This window comes from Dipodomys spectabilis, unplaced genomic scaffold (assembly GCF_019054845.1).
Source record: "Dipodomys spectabilis isolate Male_0828 unplaced genomic scaffold, ASM1905484v1 ptg000064l, whole genome shotgun sequence".
Lineage (NCBI taxonomy): Eukaryota > Metazoa > Chordata > Mammalia > Rodentia > Heteromyidae > Dipodomys > Dipodomys spectabilis.
The window spans coordinates 3,105,821-3,116,073 of NW_024870741.1; the positions used below are offsets into that span (position 1 = coordinate 3,105,821).

The window sequence follows — 10,253 nt, forward strand, 5'->3', positions numbered from 1 at the left end:
TCTATGTCGGATTTGAGGGAAAGTAGTGTTTCTTGAAGAAATTTGGGTGCTTGGTTGTTTGGCGAATAGATATTTCGAATTGTAATATTCTCCTGAAGGAGAGATCCCTTAATTAGTATGTAGCACCCTTCCTTATCTCTTCTCACTAATTTTAATTAGAAGTCTATTTTATCTGTTATTAGGATTGCAACTTCCGCCTGTTTATGTGGGCCGTTTGCTTGGTAGATTTTGTTCCAGCCTTTCACGTTGAAAATGTGTTTGTTTTTATGGGCAATATGAGACTCCTGAAGGCAGCAGATAGAAGGATCTTGCTTCTTAATCCAACTTGACAGTCTATGTCGCTTAATTGGAGAGTCAATCCGTTAATGTTGAGAGTTAGAATTGAGAGCTGTTTGGGAGTTCCTGCCATTTTATGCCCCTTCTTGGGGGCTGCAGCAACTGGATTCTTCCTATGGTTCTTGGATTCTCAGTTTGAGTGCGGTTTCTTTGCCTTTATTGTGGTCTTGTTGATTTTCTATGTGTAATACATCGTTAAGTGTCATTTATAGGGCTGGTTTGGTGTATATATATTGTTTCAGTTGTTCTTTGGTATGGAAGGTTTTTATTTGGCCTTCGGTTATGAAGGAGAGTATAGCTGGGTACAGTATAATTGGATGATAATTGTTTGTCTTTAGGGCATGGCAGCTCTTCTTGCTGTAATTTTCTCCACTGAGATATCTGAGGTTATTCTAATTGGTTTCCTTTTGTAAGTGGTTGATCTTTTCTCCTTGACTGCTTTAAGGATTTTTTCCTTGGAATTGATGCTGTGGGGATTATAATGTCACGGTGTGATATCCTGTCACGGTCTGGTCTATTTGGGGTTCTAAAAGCTTCTTGAATCTGAATAGGTCTATCTTTTTGCATGTTTGAGAAGTTCTCTGCTTGGAAAATGTTAACCAAATTTCCTAGACCATTAACTTCTGACTCTAGGTGCTCCTCTACACCCATTATCCTCAGATTAGACCTTCTGAGGGTGTCTTCCAAATGTTGAATAGATCTAGCATATTTCTAGATTTGTCATGGATATTTGTATGTTCTTTCTGTATAATAACCTCGCTGTCTTCAATTCCTCATATTCGATCTTCTACATGGTCTTCCATACTCTCAAGACTTTCCACTTTGTTTTTAATTTCTTTTCCTTCTATTTGGTCAGCTTTGATGACTTCAAATTCTTTGTTGGAGCTTTCTTTTAGATCTTATATGAACTTCATTATTTCCTTAATTTGGTGTTGTGTTTATTCTCAAATCACTTAGTTGATCGGTTATGGTTTCCTTGGACTCCCATTCCTTCTGTTGGGCTCCATTCAACATTCCCTTTCCGGTCTCCCTGACTTCTTTCAGCTGTCTTTTATTGGATTCCATGAATCCATTTTTGTGCTAGAACACTATTTTAAGGCAAGCATCAACCAAAGTCTTGTAGTTGCACAGTCAAAAGTCTGGGCATTTTGTCAGTATCAATTTCTGGGCCTTTGTCAGTATCAAAGATGGAGCTCTCTGGTGGTGGGAGAGGGGCCACCTTCCTTCCTATGCTTTCTGAGAAGGAGTGAGGATGTCAGGGTTCTATTCATGTCAGAATCTTGGTGACTGGGCCCTCTATGGTCTGTGATATGCAGCATGAATATATCTGTTCCTTGTCAGTTCTTCCTGGTGTTGAGTAGAATACGCACACTGTGTCTGGCATCTTTTTGACTGGACTCTCTCTGTAGGCATGTTGGCTCTGGCCGCTGATTCTCTGATCTGTTTCCTTGCCTGGATATTCCATCTCTGGCCAAACTCTCTGTACTGTGATGGCACACTGGGTGTGATTCTCTAGCCTAAGACTGTTGACTGGAACACTAAAACTGTTGTCTACATGATAGCTCGTTTAGCCTAGACCTTCTGCCATCTTCATCCGAACTCTAGATTATGACTTTTTATACTCTAACTTGGGACAATGATCTGCTGTCAGTTACTTTCCTCTCTTCTCCTTCTTTTGCCCTTCCACTTACATAATTTTTATTTAAAGAAACATATTTGAGCTTGTATTTCTAAATTCTTTAAAATTATCTGAATTTCTTCATACTTCTGGCAGACTCCTATATCTTTCTCAAGGGAATATTTTGTCACTACCATTTTTATCCTATATAATATTAGATATCTTCCTGCCTAATTCAGTGCAAGATATAAATTACATTCATCCAGATATTTCAACACTTGTACCACCATAAAATCCTTTCTTACGAAGAAATCATGATTTTAGTATTTCTGGGGAGGTGTCATCTGTCATTTTTGAATGACCCTAAGTAATACTTACATGCAAACATTTTCAAACCAATATGCCATTCAGTAGATGAACGAATCAACAAAATGTGATATATATATATATGTATATATATCACATTTTGTGGACATATATATATATATGGTTGAACTCTATGCTTCCAATTCAAAAGGAAATGGAAAGATTTTTTAAAATCCTGCTAAATAAAATAAGCCAGACTCAAAGAAACAGATTCCATAGTTTCCCTCATTTGTAATAATAGGATATGTATAGAATAACACTAGCAGATGAGCAGAATGGCTCAAAAGCTTTGCATATAGGACCATACAAGATCATGTTGAGCAAAATAAACACCTAGATATGGAAATAGAGGTTTTTCTTTGTGATTTTTTTTAATGTACTATGTGATTTCTTTTGTGTTTTCCCCTATAGTTTATCCCCTGCTGTATTTGATTTCAGTACTGTGTGTATTGCACATGCATTTATCTTAATTTGAGAAGACAAGATGAACAACAAATTGGGGAGACAAAGGACAAAGGGCAAACCAATGCAATAGCAGTACTCACAAGACAAAATGTTGGAAATTTACATTACAACTTGTGAGGGGTTTGGGGGGAAAGGAAAAGTGTGAGAAAAATAAGGTACATGTTATGTATTCACTACCTTACAATTAATGCAACCCCTGTATATATCACCTTAAAAATAAAATTAAACAAAAATAAGTTACATAAAGTATACTTTCACTGTATTGCTATAGTAAATATTATCCTATGTGCATTACCTTTTAAAAAATCAACACTATTTGCCATCTAATTTGAATCAATTACACCTTTCTTTATCAGAGGTTCATCAACTTGAATGTTATCCAAATATACAATATTTTCACAATATATCTGTCATAATTTTCAAAAAAAATTATAAGTTAATATTGTCCCATAGTAAAACAGAAAACAGTTTAATTCTATGGAAACTCCTAACTTTTAAAACTGAATAATAGTTAAAAGGACAGAATATATGTGTTCTTCAAAGTTCTTACAAATACTAACTACTCATTTTCAAATTCTGAACATTCCATATCAGAGATATTCAAAACATTACTTGTTTGTATGTTATTTAATTCTGAATAACTGCAGTTTCTAATGGGGTGCTACATATTGAGAAATCAACAAAAAAATAGCCACATTCTGGTGGAGGATATAACTACGAAGTATTGTAATAATTAATTCCTCAAGAGTAAACATTTGTTCATCATAGTAAGCTATTATTTCTGTGATCCTCAATCCCAAGCTTTTATGCCATAACGTCTTCCTAGCCCAACAGTTTCCAATTTGTATGATGCACCTTAAAATTCCCTTAATTCACATCATGAATAGCTTATCACTATTGTGAAAAAATACTACACTTGTTCTAATATGATGCCTTTCCTATTGTGGAAAGTACACTACACTAAACTTTGCTGCAACATTTTTCTGATTTCTAGAAATCAGAGCACTTGCAAATATTATTTATATTTTTATCTATCATAGATATTCAGGAGGCTAAGATCAGAAGATTATGGTTCAAAGCCCACCCAGTCAGGAAGATTCCTTAGATTCTTATCTCCAATAAACTTCTCAGGAAAAGCCAGACTCAAGTGGCACTGAGGTTGAAGTTGTAGGGCATGAGCCTTGAGCAAAAACCGGCTCAAAGAGAGTGGCCAGGCCCAGAGTTCAAACCTGAGGACAAACCAAAAAATAAAACCAACTCCAACCTCGCATTTTTCTCATTGTATACAGAGGCATGTAATTAAGGAAATTTCTTCCTGTATTACAAATAGATAGAAGAACCAAGACCTCACACAATTACTGTCTTCATACCATGTTACACCAAAGCCTCAAAAAATTGCTTGTTCTAAATTAATAAATTAATATCATCCATTTGTTGGCAACTCTGTGCAGATTATTCACACTATCTCATTTTATACATGAACTGTTGGAATTATCAATTAACTAAGTTCTAATTATACCTCGCTTGAAAGAATATTTTAAGCAAATAAAATGCCTGATTCATGTGTGAATTTGTGAATTAAAACCTCTACTTAAAAAGAATTTTGTAGTATCCTATAGAATATGAAATTAGAAACACAACCAAAATATTTATTTTAAATATAAATTCTAATTTAGCAAGGTCTACAAAGTCCTACGTTAGATGAACTTTTTATTTTTCCAGGCTTAAAATTTTGTAATCCTTCATTATTTCTTTGAAATCCAACAGAATGATGCTTATTTTTTTCAAATTTTTGATTGGGAATCATGAGCCATTTTGCATCTAGGAATGTTGTGTAATGCAGAGAGCATTTAAAACACAACTGAGGATTATATATGAGTTGCATTTCAATAGGAAACTTGCCTTCTCAAAACATAATGACAAAATTAGCCCAAACTTCCAAATGTGTATTCCTTTCTTGTTGTTTGGTTTGTTTCATTGAGATAAAATTATACTACCTTGTCCAGGGAACGTATCACTATGTAATCCCACTCTCTAATCTCCTGTCTTAGCTTGAGTGCTAGAATTCCAGGCTTGTATCAAATTGCCCTTCCATAGTTTGGTGGTTTATTTAATCTAGATACAGACTAGCAATTCTGAACTTCTCCTATGATCTTATTCATTAGACTGACTGCTCAAGTTGTTTATGTACTATTTTCAAAGATGTTCTATCATTTCACACAGGATATGGACATTTTCAGATGCACCTGCAGGGGTCTCTGATTCATTCTTCCATGGATCCAATCCCTTTAATAATGATTACTTGACTTTCTTTTTATCTCTGGTCCCTAGGTATGTAATATTATCAAACTTTGAATAAATTTCACTTGAGGACTTTCTAATATTAAAAATTATCACTTGATCTAGTCTTACTCAGGATATATTTTCTATTGTTTTCTAACATTTCTCCATATTCTGAGAGTTGTTTTATTTGTGCAGGTGTGTTTGCACATATATGTGCCTCTGTGTGTATGTGTATGTTTGTATGTGTGTATGCAAAAGCCTCCGCAACCTCATTCAGCAATCTTGCTCATCACTAGTATTCCATCACTTGAGTTCATGCCTATAATTCTAGGTACTCAGGAGGCTGAGATCTGAGGATTGCAGTTCAAATCCTGTATGAGTAGGAAAGAAATGTTCTGAGGCACTTATCTCCAATTAACCACCAGAAAACTGGAAGTGGCGCTGTGGCTCAACAGGTAGAGCACTAGTCTTGAGCTGAAGAGTGGAGAGATATTTCCCAAGCTGAGTTCAAACCCTGCCTCAACCATTAAAAAAAAAAAAAAAAGAAAGAAAAAAGATGAAAGAAAGAAAAAGAAATGAGATCTTGGCCACCAGTTCATTGCTAGTATAATTCCTGCTTTCTCACCATGGACTTTTTTTCCAGTTAAGTCCATGCTCTTATATCTACCTTGCTTTGGAACCAGAATTATTCTTCAATTGTACATTTTACAAATTTGCGTGATTAGCAACCATGATTTAGAGATAGAAGTTGAAAGAGAGTGGCCTCATCGTTCATGTTCCTCTTAGTATTAATTATTTCTCTATGTCACTCCCATAGATCTACATAATGGCCTTGGCTTTATTGGTTCAATGTTGACTTATTTGCAGAGACTTCTATAGTATATTGAACCATTAGACTTAAACACAGAACTTTTCTTTCTCTTATTATTCCTATTGTTTCTTCTACTGTTAACTTGTGTACACTTGGGAAATAATTCACAACACACACACAAATAAACTTTTCTGAGAATCTTCTCCAAGTTAAATTTAATTTAAGAGCACTTATGGAATTTGAAGTTAATGTACTCATGGATAATGGTTTCTTTTATGTTTTTATAGTAAAAAATAATGTACAGAGGGCTTAGAGTTACATAAGTAAGGTAATGAGTACATTTCTTATTGTTACATCCTCTTTTGTTTTTCCTGTGTTATCCATTCCCTCCCCATCTGCCCAATTCCCCCTCCCCTCCACAAGTTGTAAAATTCGTTTTCTACATAGTGTCTTGTTCATATCATTGTTACAATAGGTCATCCTGAATCATTGTTTCAGCATTTTGTTGTTTCCCTTCTCCTCCCCACACTAGAAAAATGTATATGCAAGATGCAGGGCACCAACATCATATCCAGTGAAAACAGGAGTTATATCATGCGGGAAGAACATGGAGGAGAAACGAAAAAATCACATAGTACATTTTAGATACATTTAAAACAATTTCAATAAAGAATAAAACAAGTTGTGTCCCTATCTTGGGTTTCATTTTTCTTAACATTATCTTATATGGCCATATGTACATGAATAATGTTTTTATAAGTCATTTAAATTTTATATTTTGTATTTACTAAGTTGTCTCTGAAAGGCGTGTTACCTCATGTCCAAAGATGTCTTTGTGCTAGTTCTATGAAGCCTGAAAACATTCATTTTACCTGAAGAGAGTGTTTTTCTTCAATTTTTTTAGCTCCCTTATCGAAGATTAGATGGCTATAGGTTTGTAGGTTCATTTCTGGGTTTTCAATTCTATTCCAGTAGTCCTGAGGTCGGTTCTTGGAGATTCCTCAAAAGACTCCACATAGAGCTCCCCTAAGACCCAGCAATCCCACTTTTGGGCATTTACCCAAATGTTCACAAACAGGCCACATTAGAGGTACCAGCACGACTATGTTTATTGCAGCCTTATTTACCATAGCTAAGGTATGGAACCAACCCAGATGCCCCTCAGTAGATGAATGGATCAAGAAAATGTGGTATATATACACAATGGAATCCTATGCCTCCATCAGAAAGAATGACATTGCCCCATTTGTTAGGAACTGGAAAGACATGGAAAAATTACATTAATTGAAGTAAGCCACGCCCAAAGGAACATAGGTCCCATGGCTTTCCTTATTTACAATAACTAGTATATGTCTGAGTCAAACAAAAAAGATCAGATAAGTTGATGTTAGGGAAATGAACCCTAAGATATGTATTCGAATGTTTTTTGTTCTTTCATGTGACTTTTTCTAACACATTTATAAGATGATTTCCTTGTTGCTTTTTATGTCCCTTCCCCACGGGATAACAATAACCCCTGATTTCACTGTATTTGATGTCGGTATAATTTCTGGAGGGGAATGGAAAAAAAACGAATCATTTAAATAAGGATACAAGTGGACTCATTGCAACAATGAGATGTAGAAGTCGTTATTTCAAAAACGAACTTTACAACTTTGTTGTTGGGGGGAGGAGGATTGGATGGAGGGGGGAGGGGAGGATGGGAAGGGGAAACCAAGGAGTAGGCTACATTGCTTGATAAAAAAATGTACTCATTCCAGATCTTAGATATAAATAATGCTGCAATAAACTTAGTTGTGCTCGTAGCTTTAGTGTGGTCTAGTTTGTAAACATTTGGGTAAATGCCCAAAAGTGGGACTGCACATCCCCTCCAGCATCTGTTGTTATTAGAGTTCTTGATTATACCCATTCTAACTGGGGTGAGGTGATATCTCAATGTTGTTTTGATTTGCATTTCTTTTATGTCTAGGGATGGGAAGGGGAAACCAAGGAGTAGGCTACAATGCTTGATAAAAACTGTACTCATTATCTTGCACATGTAATTGTAACCACTCTGTTCAGTATTTTCACTGTAAAAAATATATATTCATTGTTAGAAAAAAAAGAATCCACGCTTGAAGAAACTGTCCCTGACTTTTTTCGAGTGTATTCTTTATTCATATAAAAATTGTCTGAAAACTTCTTCTTAAAATATTTCAAAAGGAAACAATGTGCCATTTGAAGGCCAGCATAGAACAAAAGGAAATAAACATTGTTTTAAAAGTTTTCTTTTGCAAGGAAACAAAGACTTGGAGGTTTTAATTTGTCTTATGCATGGATATTTCACTATTGAGATGATTCTGTTGTTGCAGGAGTCACTTATTAATTCATTTAGTCTTGTCCTGAATTCTCCAGCGCAATTAGTATTCCAAAAAAGCAGGATTCAGTGAGTATGATCAGCAAAAGGAGTCTGTTCTCAAACCAGTGCTTTATGGATGGTCCCAAAGAAATATGTGCATTTTTTTCTTGTTTGTTTGTTTAGTTTGTCCTTGTTCTGGAGCTTGAACTCAGAGGCTGGACCATGTCCCTGAAGAAATGTCTTCCCTGGCCAACTTCCCCCAAAGCTAGGACTCTACTACTTGAGCCAAACTCCATTTCTGGCGTTTTTGGTGTTTGGTTACAGATAAGAATGTGACAGACTTTCCTGCCTACGTTGGCTTTGAACTGAGATAGTAAGAAAGCCAAGTGACATCAACTGTATCAAGATTTCTGTTTTGAACCAAGAAATACTAGACAAAGTTTATTATAAACTAATATTTGACAATTTTTAAAAGAAAAGAATATGTCTAACAAAGAATCCATAACTTAAATAACTCCACAAATGTAGGTGCACTGAATCATTTTTGACGCATTTTTTCATCTGTTTGGGAAGATAACTATTGACTTCATAGATTCTTTTTGGGGAAACTTAGTCATATTTGCCTGTTGTCACTGGCTTTGTACACATGCATGCTGTACATACTTCTAAGGGCCCTAAATAAAGGAAGTCTTGAAATTCTCAACAATATTTAAATAAGATGCTCCAGCCTAGGGTTAAGATTTTAGGTGTGGACATTTATCAACACTCCTGATTCAGACTCTACTTGATATAATTTTTCATCAATATTTTGTTTTTAGTTTTGCTCTTTGTAAATTCACATGCACCTATGAAAAATTGTGTGGCCATCCCAATAATATTCTCAAAGTACCTCTTAATCATGACTCACAAAAAGTTGTATTATATTACAACAAGGAAAAATGCTATAAATAAAGAAAACAATAATTAAATATTAATGATTACTAAAATAAAAAACAAAACAATTACCAGGGTTTTCAGTATTTGAAGTGTACATAGTAGAGTTCACTATTTTCTCATATTCCTGTACATTTAAAACTGGATAAAGCTATAAGTAGCCTTTAAATTTACTCACTAAGATTACTATTTATAGTTCATCTCATCATTTGTATGTGGATTATATCATTATTTGTTCATCACTAACATATAACGTAAAGGAGCCCTAAAGATTTAACAGAAACTGTGTACTTAAAATCTTAACTCTTCACTCTGCTTCTTTACACAGTCTTTACAACTTCTCATTAGTAAAGTTTCTATAAAATCTGAAATGTTCATATTTACTAGTACATGCTACCAGAAATATTATATACTTTATCAAAAATTTTTATGACCTGCCAAACAGTCTTAATTTTGCCATATATAAGCAAATCCCAAAATTAAACATATTTAAAACATTAAAACTTTTAACAAACCTTAACATTTGCTGCAATGATCATTATGACAAGTGCCTTTTGTAGAATAATTGAATTCCTCCTCCTACAAATCTCATGAACAACAAAATCTGGAATTATTTTGTTTTTGATATGTCAATCTTGACTTTATTCTTAAATGTGTGCTTATGTAAGAAACACATGGTTCTAAAATTTCACAATTCTTTTGAACTTATTTTTGTTGAATTGTCTAGTTTAAGAAAATCAATTACTCTTTATATATAAAAAATGTTTTGTGCTCAATTTGGCTGCACATACACTAAAATTGGAACATACAGAGAAAATTAACATGGTCCCTGCACAAGGATGATACGCAAATTAGTGAATCATTCCATATTTTTACAACAACAGATGCTGGAAGGGATATGGCCAGAAGGGAAGCCTACTGCATTCTTGGTGGGAGTGTAAACTTGTTCATCCACTTTGGAAAGCAGTTTGGAGGTTCCTCAAAAGCCTCCACATAGAGCTCCCTATTATACAGCAATCCCACTTTTGGGCATTCTCCCAAATGATCACAAACCAGTCCATACTAAAACTACCAACACAACAATGTTTATTGTAGCATTATTT

The 10,253-nt window shown here is 34.6% G+C and overlaps 1 non-coding gene across 1 annotated transcript; it reads left to right on the forward strand.

Annotated features, from left to right (window-relative positions):
- The first annotated feature begins 9,918 nt into the window (after window positions 1-9,918).
- Window positions 9,919-10,024, forward strand: LOC122108726. Its single transcript, XR_006147617.1, has one exon. It is a non-coding gene; the product is annotated as a U6 spliceosomal RNA (small nuclear RNA).
- The last annotated feature ends 229 nt before the right edge of the window (window positions 10,025-10,253 follow it).